Here is a 15,094-nt window from a genome sequence, read left to right as displayed (position 1 = left end):
TTTTAAATTGATTTTTTTCCACCCTGATGTGTGCTACCATGGTATATAAGCCACAAATACATGCAAATTCACTGATTCTCCAATTAAGCAATATAATATTATGCAGTATTTAAAGGACTAGGGGGGAAACAAGAAGAATGTGATCAAATATGCTTTATAATCTCCACTGCTCATTTTTTACCATCCCGCCAGCTTCTCTTCGCCTGTAGAAATACTAATGAATATACCTATAATCCAATGTCAGAATTCATTTCCTTTGCTTGAATTTCCTGAAAATCCCCAGGTTGGAATGAATACGCAACAGATCTGCAGCCAGGATTTGGTGTTTAAATTAAATCTGAGGACACAGTAGGCAGAATCCTGCATTAGCCCTCTGTTTTGTAGCTAAATATGTAAAATGTGCTTTGTTTAGATGGTCACACTTCAAATTAATTATTGTAGATAAGGATGTGAATGTAGAGGGAAATTATTGTATCTGATATTACATTAAGGACTAGATTGTCACCACCTTTACTTGGCTATGCAGGCGAATAATCTGCTTCATCATTATTTATTCTATTGTTCAGCTGAGTAAACAGTACTCAGATGGCAATTCTGGCTGGCCGGGGGGTGGGGGGGGGGAAGAAGAGGTCAAACAAAAGCTGTTCATCGAGTATCAAGGAAGTACAGGGTGAAGATGGGCAGGTATTGGGGGGAACCTTTGATCCTGTCACTGAACCTTTCACTGACTGGATGGAGTTGAAAGGGAGAGGAAAGTACACTGCTCCGCAGCAAGGGGTGTAACACATTATTCCCTTTCATCCCTCAGAGCAAAGGACTGTTACCAAGTCACAATTAATTCTCTGCTATGCTCCTGGGAGAGTGCAATGCTCTATTTGATGTTAAAAATACATGTCTTGTATGTGGCAAAATCAAAGTGAAGCTAGTGTTAGCAGGTTTTTCTCTGAAAAGCCTACTGAGAAATGAGGAAATGTATTGTCCGTAGGACTAGACACAATAAATAAGAGGTGAGACAGCAAGAGGTCTTCTTCCTATTAAACTTCACTAAAAATGTGCAGGTCCATTTTTTTCTAAATGTCATGAATTAGTAAAAATTACAGCCCTTCCATTTTTTCATGTTTTTGAAATCAGCAGCACTTCACCAAGTTGAAGGTATTTTTTATTTAATAAAAATAAAACAAAGTCTCAAAAACTGCTTATGAGCTTTGATTCTGCAGATCAAAGAGCAAATTAGTTGCCCTGGTACCAGATATGAAATACTAAAAAAAAAAAAAAAAAAAATACTGGTTCAAAACCTAGTAGTGTGAACTCAGTCCTTCATTATTTTGTGGTTGAAGAATTGAGTTCCAAGCAATTTATTGTATATGGGTTTTTTTTCCTGATAAAAATCTTTAAAATCCATTACCTTGAAGTTCCTATCTACAGCTTCCATTTCTCACCATGTTGTGTGGTGAAACATATGGTCCTCACAACATCTGCCTGATTGCTGCCCTTCCCTTTCGAAGTACCTACATGGTGCTGTGTGAATTATTATTATAATCAGCAATTACTATAGTTAAGGTTGAAATGTGACCATTTCCCCCTGTTTATTACATTCTAAAAATAATCAGGTAGCTAACTGCAGTGACTTAATGCAAAACAGCTTTCTATATAATGGCATCTGTGTGTTTTGACTCAAGGTTCACTGTGGAAGAGACAATCCATCTCAGAACAAGTTGACCTACCTGTCAGATGATGAACACTCTCCAGATCTGCAGCTGGTGTAAAGTGTCATAGCTCCACTGAGTTCAGTGAAGCTATGTTGACTTACATTAGCTGAGGATCTGGCCCCATATGAGTAAATGAACCCCATGGTTCAGGGAGAAGTGAGGTTAGTACTGTGGTAGCACCCAGGAAGATTCCACAGTGTACACGTACAATTTCCAAAAGTCACATGTTGGGCCAAACTAATTCCTAGTATAGTATAACTCCAACTGTGCAGTAACATTAGGAGAAAAAATGGCCTACTTTGTGTAATCTGTTGTTGAAGGAATGATTGTCCAGCTTCTCTCCTTTGGGATTATAGCCTCAGATGATGGGCGAATGAAGCACATGTCGTATAGAGTTTCCATGAGGTATTCAACATGCAACTGTTAAGTGATTTGATCAAGGACCCTGATACAGTGGACTAGGCAGGAGACCTGGCTTCTAATTTCTGTTTCTGACGGCTTGCTGTGTGACCTTGGGCCAGTCACTAAACCTTTATTTACTCATCTATACATTGTGGGTAACAGTTCTTAAGTACAGACACAGAAACATGGAGACTTAATTGGTAATATATGTATGAGTTGAAAAAATATGTACTTTTAAGAGTACCCATTAGAGCTTGGAGGGTAAGAAAGAAACACTGTTGAAAGGTGAACAAGCTGCCTTTTCTGTATCCTAGCTATATTGCCTCCCTCAGAGCCCAGAAAGGCATGTGGCATGCCAAGTTATATGGACACAGAAGGAAAGAAGGGAGGAGTTAAGAGAAGGAAAAGTTTTGGCTGAACTGTTTTTTGCAGATAAATAAGCCAATTTTAAAAAGAAAAAAAAGTTACATAAAAGTAGCAGTGGAACATTTAGGACACTACCTGCTACCCTCTCCCCTTTCAAGTCTATCCTCAGGAGAACCCACTTCTTCCATGATTCAAAGCCAGGCTGATTGCTAACTCTACTCCATTAGCCTTTGCAGTTCAGTAGGGTTCCATGCACATACAGTGTGTAAATGACTAGAGCAGTGGTTCCCAAACTTGTTCCACCGCTTGTGCAGGGAAAGCCCCTGTCAGGCCAGGCCAGTTTGTTTACCAGCCGCGTCCGCAGGTTCGGCCGATCGCGGCTCCCAGTGGCCACGGTTCGCTGCTTCCAGTTCGCTGCGGACTATGTGGCTCTAGGAAGAAGGATAAAGGAGTTGGAGGCGCAAGTGGTGTTCTCGTCCATCCTCCCCGTGGAAGGAAAAGGCCTAGGTAGGGACCGTCGAATCGTGGAAGTCAACGAATGGCTACGCAGGTGGTGTCAGAGAGAAGGCTTTGGATTCTTTGACCATGGGATGGTGTTCCATGAAGGAGGAGTGCTGGGCAGAGACGGGCTCCATCTTACGAAGAGAGGGAAGAGCATCTTTGCCAGCAGGCTGGCTAACCTAGTGAGGAGGGCTTTAAACTAGGTTCACCGGGGGAAGGAGACCAAAGCCCTGAGGTAAGTGGGAAAGCGGGATACCGGGAGGAAGCACAGGCAGGAATGTCTGTGAGGGGAGGGCTCCTGCTTCATACTGGGAATGAGGGGCGATCAACAGGTTATTTCAAGTGCTTATATACAAATGCACAAAGCCTTGGAAACAAGCAGGGAGAACTGGAGGTCCTGGTGATGTCAAGGAACTATGACGTGATAGGAATAACAGAGACTTGGTGGGATAACTCGCATGATTGGAGTACTGTCATGGATGGTTATAAACTGTTCAGGAAGGACAGGCAGGGAAGAAAAGGTGGGGGAGTAGCACTGTATGTAAGGGAGCAATATGACTGCTCAGAGCTCCGGTACGAAACTGCAGAAAAACCTGAGTGTCTCTGGATTAAGTTTAGAAGTGTGTGCAACAAGAGTGATGTAGTGGTGGGAGTCTGCTATAGACCACCGGACCAGGGGGATGAGGTAGATGAGGCTTTCTTCCGGCAGCTCACGGAAGCTACTAGATCGCATGCCCTGATTCTCATGGGTGACTTTTATTTTCCTGATATCTGCTGGGAGAGCAATACAGCGGTGCATAGACAATCCAGGAAGTTTTTGGAAAGCGTAGGGGACAATTTCCTGGCGCAAGTGCTAGAGGAGCCAACTGGGGGGGGGGCGCTTTTCTTGACCTGCTGCTCACAAACCGGGTAGAATTAGTGGGGGAAGCAAAAGTGGATGGGAATCTGGGAGGCAGTGACCATGAGTTGGTTGAGTTCAGGATCCTGACACAGGGAAGAAAGGTAAGCAGCAGGATACGGACCCTGGACTTCAGAAAAGCAGACTTCGACTCCCTCAGGGAACGGATGGCCAGGATCCCCTGGGGGACTAACTTGAAGGGGAAAGGAGTCCAGGAGAGCTGGCTGTATTTCAAGGAATCCCTGTTGAGGTTACAGGAACAAACCATCCCGATGAGTCGAAAGAATAGTAAATATGGCAGGCGACCAGCTTGGCTTAATGGTGAAATCCTAGCGGATCTTAAACATAAAAAATAAGCTTACAAGAAGTGGAAGGTTGGACATATGACCAGGGAAGAGTATAAAAATATTGCTCGGGCATGTAGGAATGATATCAGGAGGGCCAAATCGCACCTGGAGCTGCAGCTAGCCAGAGATGTTAAGAGTAACAAGAAGGGTTTCTTCAGGTATGTTGGCAACAAGAAGAAAGCCAAGGAAAGTGTGGGCCACTTACTGAATGAGGGAGGCAACCTAGTGACAGAGGATGTGGAAAAAGCTAATGTACTCAATGCTTTTTTTGCCTCTGTTTTCACTAACAAGGTCAGCTCCCAGACTGCTGCGCTGGGCATCACAAAATGGGGAAGAGATGGCCAGCCCTCTGTGGAGATAGAGGTGGTTAGGGACTATTTAGAAAAGCTGGACGTGCACAAGTCCATGGGGCCGGACGAGTTGCATCCGAGAGTGCTGAAGGAATTGGCGGCTGTGATTGCAGAGCCATTGGCCATTATCTTTGAAAACTCATGGGGAACGGGGGAAGTCCCGGATGACTGGAAAAAGGCTAATGTAGTGCCAATCTTTAAAAAAGGGAAGGAGGAGGATCCTGGTAACTACAGACCAGTCAGCCTCACCTCAGGCCCTGGAAAAATCATGGAGCAGGTCCTCAAAGAATCAATCCTGAAGCACTTGCATGAGAGGAAAGTGATCAGGAACAGCCAGCATGGATTCACCAAGGGAAGGTCATGCCTGACTAATCTAATTGCCTTTTACGATGAGATTACGGGTTCTGTGGATGAAAGGAAAGCAGTGGATGTATTGTTTCTTGACTTCAGCAAAGCTTTTGACACAGTCTCCCACAGTATTCTTGTCAGCAAGTTAAGGAAGTATGGGCTGGATGAATGCACTATAAGGTGGGTAGAAAGCTGGCTAGATTGTCGGGCTCAACGGGTAGTGATCAATGGCTCCATGTCTAGTTGGCAGCCGGTATCAAGTGGAGTGCCCCAAGGGTCGGTCCTGGGGCCGGTTTTGTTCAATATCTTCATAAATGATCTGGAGGATGGTGTGGATTGCACTCTCAGCAAATTTGTGGATGATACTAAACTGGGAGGAGTGGTAGATACGCTGGAGGGGAGAGATAGGATACAGAAGGACCTAGACAAATTGGAGGATTGGGCCAAAAGAAATCTGATGAGGTTCAATAAGGATAAGTGCAGGGTCCTGCACTTAGGACGGAAGAACCCAATGCACAGCTACAGACTAGGGACCGAATGGCTAGGCAGCAGTTCTGCAGAAGAGGACCTAGGGGTGACAGTGGACGAGAAGCTGGATATGAGTCAGCAGTGTGCCCTTGTTGCCAAGAAGGCCAATGGCATTTTGGGATGTATAAGTAGGGGCATAGCGAGCAGATCGAGGGACGTGATCGTTCCCCTCTATTCGACATTGGTGAGGCCTCATCTGGAGTACTGTGTCCAGTTTTGGGCCCCACACTACAAGAAGGATGTGGATAAATTGGAGAGAGTCCAGCGAAGGGCAACAAAAATGATTAGGGGTCTGGAACACATGACTTATGAGGAGAGGCTGAGGGAGCTGGGATTGTTTAGCCTGCAGAAGAGAAGAATGAGGGGGGATTTGATAGCTGCTTTCAAGTACCTGAAAGGGGGTTCCAAAGAGGATGGCTCTAGACTGTTCTCAATGGTAGCAGATGACAGAACGAGGAGTAATGGTCTCAAGTTGCAGTGGGGGAGGTTTAGATTGGATATTAGGAAAAACTTTTTCACTAAGAGGGTGGTGAAACACTGGAATGCGTTACCTAGGGAGGTGGTGGAATCTCCTTCCTTAGAAGTTTTTAAGGTCAGGCTTGACAAAGCCCTGGCTGGAATGATTTAACTGGGAATTGGTCCTGCTTCGAGCAGGGGGTTGGACTAGATGACCTTCTGGGGTCCCTTCCAACCCTGATATTCTATGGGATCTCCTGGAAGCAGCGTGGGCTGAGGGACATACGGGCTGCCACTTCCAGCAGCTCCCATTGGCCTGTAGCAGCGAACCGCAGCCACTGGGAGCTGTGATCGGCCGAACATGTGGACGCGGCAGGTAAATAACCTAGCCCGGTGCGACAGGGGCTTTCCCTGCACAAGCGGCAGAACAAGTTTGGGAACCACTGGACTAGAAAATTAAAGTTAAGTTACATTGACTTTCATTGCAACCTAAGTTTTTAAGTGTCTTTAGAGCTTTTGAAATGTTTACCAATAAAAACTTGTGAAGTGCTTTGGGATGAAATGTGCTTGATAAAGCATGATTTATTTTAAAATGTTAAGTTGGGGTCAGGTTAGTACAGAGATTCTCAAACTAGGGCTGCCTCTTATTCAGAGAAAGCCCCGGGTGGGCCAGGCCAGTTTGTTTACCTGCTGCGTCTGCAGGTTCGGCTGATCGTGACTCCAACTGGCTGCGGTTCACCGCTCCAAGCCAATGGGGTCTGTGGGAAGCGGTGCGGGCTGAGGAATGTGCTGGCAGCCACTTCCTGCAGCCCCCATTGGCCTGGAGCGGTGAACCATGGCCAGTGGGAGCCGCGATCGGCTGAACCTGCGGACGCGGCAGGTAAACAAACCGGCCTGGCCTGCCAGGGGCTTTCCCTAAACAAGCGGAGCCCCTAGTTTGAGAATCACTGGGTTAGTAACACTGCATCTTAAACACACTTTAGGGAATATTTCAACAATTTCATCTGTGTTCTAGCTGATGTTTTCAAGCAATGTCAGTCTGATATCACTCCCTTTCTCAAGCTTGCATGCTACTAAACATCTACATCCCCTGATTTTGTTCTTGTTCAGATATTTTTTTCTTTATCATTTTTTCATATTATTATCATCATCATCATCATCTGCTTTCCACCTAACTCACATGGTTTTTAGTTAGCTATGATAAGAAAAATTGAAGCCATCTTTCCTTATTTTTCACCATCATTATCTCTTTCTTTCTCTTTTTCTTATTCGTTATGTATAGATGACTCTGAAAGTGATAAAATTGAGACATGTCAACATTAGATAGGTTATCCAGCTTTAATCTGAAAATGTTTTACAGTGCTCAAGATTACCACATTGGACTATTATCAGGTAAGACATCTCTTGTTAGATCTACACTTGCTGTAGCCATATTTGCCTTGTCATGAAACCTTGAAAGAAATGAAAAAAGATGTTGCTCACATTGTTTGTTCAGAGGGCAGGCTAACATTAAAATTCTACAGAATGATGTGTTCCACAGTAGGACCTCTTTGCTCTGATAAATGGATGCTTTTTACTCTCCATAAACAAATACATTCTGAATACTATAAAGAGACTGTATCCTTTGAATGAGCATTAATTCCTTTATGCATAAATGTTTAAATTAAACTGAAAAGGTCACTTAAAACTAAACAATGTTCAACCATAAAAGACAGCAGAAAATGAAAATCCAAATTAGGCTCAGAGAGCTAGCATTTGTTTCTTGTGTCAGAATGAAAAACTTCAGCCTTACACTGTAATAATAGTCAACTACTCTAAAAATGATACTGTGAGATTTGTTCATTCATCGATGGCTAGAGTCACTCTAGCTTATGTAAGATGGTGTCATTTGGACTTTCCCATGCCAGAGAGACCTTCTGTGTCCTAGGCCTTCTGTGCTGAGAGAGTTATACCAGGGAGGGCAGCTTTAATAGGTGGCTGGTGGAGGCTACTGTAGGGATAAGCTTAATGAGTGAATGAATACTGTCATCCTACCCTGACCACGTTCCCTCCCTTACCATCCCCACCCAATATTTGGGCTTCATTAGCCCTCTACCAAACAGGCAGATATTGTTGTTTTGTGTCATTGCAAACACTCCATCGATAGACTTCCCACCACAGTAGGTCCTATGGTTAGATCACACCAGTATAAACAGGAATCAATCTATCTTTTAGACTTCATGCTGACTGGGAAAAGTGGTAGAGTTTAGGTCAGGATTAGCTGGCTCTTGTTAGCTGACTGTGACCTAAATATGACTACTTTTCCTTATCAGGATTAAACCTTAGGGTGAAAATCCCATGGGGGCAGAAGTCCTGCCCAAGGCCCTTCTGCATCAATAGTAGCATTTTGCTTCCATAGATCTCAAAACTCTTTACAAAGATGGGCAACTATCATTATCCACATTTAACAGATAGGGAAATTCAGGCCCATGGTCATACAGCAGGTCAGTAGCAGAACTGATAATGGAACTACCACTTCTTGACCTCTGCCAGTCCCATTCTCTATTCACTGGACCACAATGCCTCCTTCTGGGGATTAAATGACACAGAAGAGTCTTGTGTAGGCCCCCTGCATAGCAATACATTTCTCCCTTAATTGCTTCAACAACATGTTTTCTCCAGTTACAAGGCAAAAGGATATTTTAATTTCCAGAACTGCAAATCTGATCTGGGGTATGCCAAAGCAAATTGAGGGTTTTTTTTTTTTGTTTTTGTTTTTGTTTTTTGCCTCTTACATCCTTAGTATCGATGCTGCATTGGTACTCTCATTACTCAACATTAGGAGAATGAGGAAGGGAGTTATCTTGAGTTTATCCCCTCCCTGACTGTTCAGGAGCTATGAAAAAGGGACATGTTTTTTTAAGCCATTCAACTCCTTTGGTAGCTAGAATGTAATATAGCCAGATAAGTGACAACAGCTCATGTTAGTACTAATTTCCCTCGCCACTGGGCCCAACTCCTATATATGATCGTCCTAACTATGCATTACCAAAAATGATAACTCACGGGGAATATTAAAGGTGTCCATTTTTTTTTAAATAGGGTAGAGCCTTTGCAGTTCAGGAAATTACTGGAGCTTCTGTTGAACAGCACCCACAGAGCCTACTCTCTATAGGGCCTTTTGTGAGTCTTTCTCAGGACATCCAGGAATGTAGATCACCACGTTATTCCCCTCACCTGAGAGAGAGAGAGAGACTTGATGGTTCTAAACTGTGTGTCAGTTCCCTGATAGTTAGTTAGCCACCTAAACCAACTCCTCAGGACTCTGCCAGACCTTGCTTTGCCTTGCAAGTTAATCCTTGGGGTACACTAGTCCCCAAAACCCTTTATAGAGTGTTCCCCTGTAGCATCCAGTCCCTGTCACTGGACACTCACAGTAATTACCAGGTAAACTGTCCTCAAAGAGAGAGTGTATACACTGCTGGAAAGGTACAATTCAGGATCACGTCCTTTATAACATAGCACTGTAACTATTTATGGTGGAAACTAATATTAGCTATTAGCAAAAACAGAGATTCACAGATTCAAGTGAGTATAAAGTAAAATACTGGACACAGAAATGGTTCAAATAAATTTAAAAAAATACTCTTTCTAGAGACTAAAACTTAACATTCTACAACCCTTATCTAATGCAGTTTTTCACCCTCAAAGTCTTTCTGTAGCGCTTGCTGGTTTTCAGTCAATCCAGGATCCATTACTTCATTAATCACCCCCCTCTGCCAAGGGGGTAAAATGGAAAACAGGGCATTGTTCCGGGGAATAGCTCTCTTCCAGGTCCAATGCCTCCCCTTGTGGTGTCTCAACCCATTGCGCTTTCTTTCACTCTGAGGCCCCTCTTCTCTTTGTAACTCAGCCCTTTGGCTAGGTCACTATAGGGTTTCTCCTTCTGGGGCATACTGAGAGAAAACTGGACTTGACATAACTGCAGCCATTTTGTGTACTCAGACTCCAATATTTGGAAGTGAAAACACCATGTAGTCAGAAATAATTTGGCTTTGCTTGCATAGACAAAACAGCTGCACAGCTACAGTGTCACTAATAAGAATACATAAAGTGACAGATTCATGAGAATGGGAGGAAGTGTGAATAGCTGACCATGGATCTGTGTGTCTATGAGCATGAGTTTCTTTCTGGGAATTGCTTTGCTGACAACTAAACATCTTTGCTGATGCTAGGGAAATTGTTAGTCCATTAGTGGTTACTATAAATTATATGCTTTCTTCTGAGCAACTTATACAAAAAATTAGTGAGAATGTTCAATTTGGATAAGTTCAGAGAGGTTTTCGATGAGCTAGGAGACAGACATCCAACTCCCTAGTGTCTAGGAGAAAGACTGGCCACTGGAACCCCGCTGCTGGCTACTTGATACCATCTCAGACTTTGGGTAACTCTGGGGTGATCTAGACTATTGTTATTTTAGCTGTGTGCTTTAGATTCAATAAAAAGCAAGATTTGGGGGTGAAAGCACTCTTGTGAGCACCAGTCATTTATGAAAAAAGAAAAGGAGTACTAGTGAACCTTAGAGACTAACCAATTTATTTGAGCATAAACTTTCGTGAGCTACACTCACTTCATCGGATGCATTCAGTGGAAAATACAGTGTGGAGATTTATATACACACAAAACATGAAAAATTGGGTGTTATCATACACACTGTAAGGAGAGTGATCACTCAAGATGAGCTATTACCAGCAGGAGGGGGGGGTGTAGGAGGGGGGGGTAGAAAACCTTTTGTAGTGATAATCAAGGTGGGTCATTTCCAGCAGTTAACAGGAACCTCTGAGGAACAGTCGGGGGGGGGGAATAAACATCGGGAAATAGTTTTACTTTGTGTAATGACACATCCACTCCCAGTCTCTATTCAAGACTAAGTTAATTGTATCCAGTTTGCAAATTCCCGCCCCCCCCCCCCCACTATTCCTCAGACGTTCCTGTTAACTACTGGAAATGACCCACCTTGATTATCACTACAAAAGGTTTTCTTCCCCCCCCCACTCCCCCTCCCGCTTTCCTGCTGGTAATAGCTCATCTTGAGTGATCACTGTCCTTACAGTGTGTATGATAACACCCATTTTTTCATGTTCTGTGTGTATATAAATCTCCTCACTGTATTTTCCACTGAATGCATCCCATGAAGTGAGCTGTAGCTCACGAAAGCTTATGCTCAAATAAATTGGTTAGTCTCTAAGGTGCCACTAGTACTCCTTTTCTTTTTGCGAATACAGACTAACACGGCTGCTACTCTGAAACCAGACATTTATGAGAAGAGGAGCTGAGTCCCCTTTGACTTACGTCCTGAAAACAAAAGGCTAGTTACCATAGTTTCAGGATCAGAAAACCGCAGGTAACAAGAGAGAGTCTCACTGGACTAACTGTCCAGGCAATGCTACTGTATTCATGACTGGCAGGAGAACCCAAGCATGCTGACTACATCAGGTTCCAGCCCAGCTCAATCCCCAACTTTGCCACTCTCTCCTTGGTCTACTTCCTACTCTGCCTCCCCCAGGATTTCTTCTCAATCTTTCTCGCTTCTAGATGCTGTTACTTAAGGGCCGGGCTACAACCCATTCCATGGGTTCCCTAGGTCCATTTCCCCCTCTCTAATACATAGAGAAGGGCTACAGACTTCCTCTGTAGCAGCCATTTCTGTTGGCAGCTTCCTTGCTTTATACTGGCCCACCCCACACCTGCTCAGCTGAGCTTCATCTTTCACCAAGAGTTATTTCTCCAGCCTAAGCCCCTCATGTGTGGCCTATCACACTAATTGGCCCTTTCACATGCCATCATACTTCCCTCCTGTCTGGAAGGAACCTGTTTCTCTTTCTTTGGTTACAGACTTTAAAGCCTCATATTAGTAGGTATACATAATTCCACACATACGCTTGACAGTGATATTAATGGCCAGTGCATCAACAGTTTTTACTTGATACCTTACATTGTCTTTTTTTTATAGATAAGTACTATGACAGCCATGTGCTGGCGGACTAAATTTGTCAGGCTTGATAGGAGTTGCTGGCAGAACAGCGAACATTTTGCCAATTGGCATTGAGTGGTTCTTAGGGTCACATATTTACTTCTGCAGTATGAAGACAGACCACAGCTTGTGTTCACCCCTAAGGAAATTTTGAGGACAGTGCGATATATGTTCATCTTAGAAATATTTGTAAGAGTGTGAGGTTACTGATGAAATTCAGTCACTGTAACTGAGCAATAATGTCATTTCTCTAGCTTATATACATGCCAGATAAATTTACAAATTACGGTACAGTATGGTCTTACAAAATATGGTAACTACAAAAAAGTCAAATGTTTCTTTGCGGTTATGTTGATTTTCATTCACCGATGATCTTTTACAAATATATGGACATTATGTAGTCTTAGAAAAAAACATGATCATTGTTTTATGATCTACACAGAGCAGTGGCACATAGTTTGCATAAACCCCAAACAATATTCCAAAACACAAAAAGAGGAAGGATATATATATATAAATATATATATTTAAAATGTGTATGATAATCAAGGTGGGCCATTTCCAGCACAAATCCAGGTTCTCACCCTCCCACCCCCTTTTTTCAAAAAAACACACACAAAAACTCACTCTCCTGCTGGTAATAGCTTATCCAATCTTATCCAAACCTTATCCAATCACTTTGGATAAGCTATTACCAGCAGGAGAGTGAGTTTTTGTGTGTGTGTTTTTTTTGAAAAAAGGGGGTGGGGGGGTGAGAAAACCTGGATTTGTGCTGGAAACAGCTCACCTTGATTATCATACACATTTTAAAGAGAGTGGTCACTTTGGATGGGCTATTACCAGCAGGAGAGTGAGTTTGTGTGTGTGTGTGGGGGGGGGGGGGGTGAGAAAACCTGGATTTGTGCTGGAAATGGCCCAACTTGATGATCACTTTAGATAAGCTATTACCAGCAGGAGAGTGGGGTGGGAAGAGGTATTATTTCATGGTCTCTGTGTATATAATGTCTTCTGGGCCCCACACCAGAAGAAGGATGTGGATAAATTGGAGAGAGTCCAGCGAAGGGCAACAAAAACGATTAGGGGTCTGGAACACATGACTTATGAGGAGAGGCTGAGAGAACTGGGATTGTTTAGTCTGCAGAAGAGAAGAATGAGGCGGGATTTGATAGCTGCTTTCAACTACCTGAGAGGTGGTTCCAGAGAGGATGGTTCTAGACTATTCTCAGTGGTAGAAGAGGACAGGACAAGGAGTAATGGTCTCAAGTTGCAGTGGGGGAAGTTTAGGTTGGATATTAGGAAAAACTTTTTCACTAGGAGGGCGGTGAAACACTGGAATGCGTTGCCTAGGGAGGTGGTAGAATCTCCTTCCTTAGAAGTTTTTAAGGTCAGGCTTGACAAAGCCTTGTCTGGGATGATTTAATTGGGGGTTGGTCCTGCTTTGAGCAGGGGGTTGGACTAGATGACCTCCTGAGGTCCCTTCCAACCCTGATATTCTATGATTCTATGATTCTGCAGTTTCCACAGTATGCATCCGATGAAGTGAGCTGTAGCTCACAAAAGCTCATGCTCAAATAAATTGGTTAGTCTCTAAGGTGCCACAAGTACTCCTTTTCTTATAACTAAAGATAGCAGAATTGGGCCCTTAGTGTCGTTTTAAAATGTTATGCTTCGTTTCCACTACGTATTTACTCTTGATTCCTTTATCTGGTTTGTATTTGTACTGATGGGCATAATGTCTTCAATTCAATTACAATTTATTTTTTGTTATTTTATGTCTGCATATTTTCCCTCAAAAGTAGATATTTCTTCCCATATACAAGTGAAAAGATCACTCAGAACTACTGACATCAAATTATTGCAAAGAAGGAGGGGAAATAAGATGTATTTTATGACTGGCTCCTGCTTCCCTAGAAGCCATGGAAAAATTCTCACTGCATGAATCCGATGAAGTGAGCTGTAGCCCATGAAAGCTTATGCTCAAATACATGTGTTCATCTCTAAGGTGCCACAAGTACTCCTGTTCTTTTTGCGGATACAGACTAACACGGCTGCTACTCTGAAACGATTTATTAGAAGGATACATAATACTATGTTTAATAGAGATTGTTAGAGCTAGTTGACAAATAGCTTAGCACATGTTGCAGTTTTAATATTTAAATTATGGGAAGGAGAATTTTTTAATTCTGAAAGGTTAGACTGGATTCAAAAGTCTGATTATTAGGTAAATGTTTCATCTGGCATAATTTTGCTACTTTAAAGAGAAATTTTTCACACAACAGAAGATGTAGGGATTGGAAGTTTACTCTTATATCTAGATCATTAGTAGCAGAAGAATCTACTAACTCTGAAACAGCTGATTTGTTTTTATTTAAATTATATGACAACCTTATTAATATTAAACATTATATACACCTGAAATTTGGGAGCTGTGGATGGTCAATGTAAACCAACTGTCTTGCAGCCTGCCAGCAGATTACACTGATGGGATGTGTGTGGCCCACAGGTTGCCCACTGTTGGTGTACGACAAATCTGAAGCAAAGTCCTTAATGCAATGGTTAAAACACAGATTTCTTTATTGTATAGATCAGCTCCCATTGTGGAATTCAGGGAAAGTGCACACCTCTGCTGGCCTTTCTAGACCTTTTGATCGGACTATGAAAGACCAGGCAGGAGATCACAAGTGGCCAAGGACTGCTCAATGAGTAGCAAGTCTCTACTCAAATAAATAAAAGGTCCAGTGTGGCAAAAGATCTTGCCTTTAGAATACACGTAATTAACCTTGCCACCAAGGCCCTGAATAAAACACTCAGAGGTGGCTGCTTGCTCTCCTGAGGCTGAAGTCCCAGATGTCAGAGTGATGAAAAGACTTATTATCTGAGCTAGTGGAAGGGGTTGCCAGACAGACATAAGGTGATGTCCTTGCTGTCATCTGTGTTACAACAATCCTGGATGACTGATCTGTGAAGCAGGATTAGTGTGGAACGCAGAACAAGGTAAGTGATAGGTTTTATTAAACAAGACAGTAAATCAGGTTGGTAATCTAGAAATTAGGTTTAAAATTAAGAAGAGATGTGACCATATCTGAAATTATTTCTTACTCTTCCTAATATGTTAGCAGGCAGAGTCCCCCAATCAAGGGTCAGGGCCCCATTGTGTGGTACTGTATACACATATC

Source organism: Lepidochelys kempii, chromosome 1, assembly GCF_965140265.1.
Source record: "Lepidochelys kempii isolate rLepKem1 chromosome 1, rLepKem1.hap2, whole genome shotgun sequence".
NCBI lineage: Eukaryota > Metazoa > Chordata > Testudines > Cheloniidae > Lepidochelys > Lepidochelys kempii.
The sequence above is the reverse complement of the archived record's forward strand: the minus strand, read 5'-3'. Positions refer to the sequence as shown.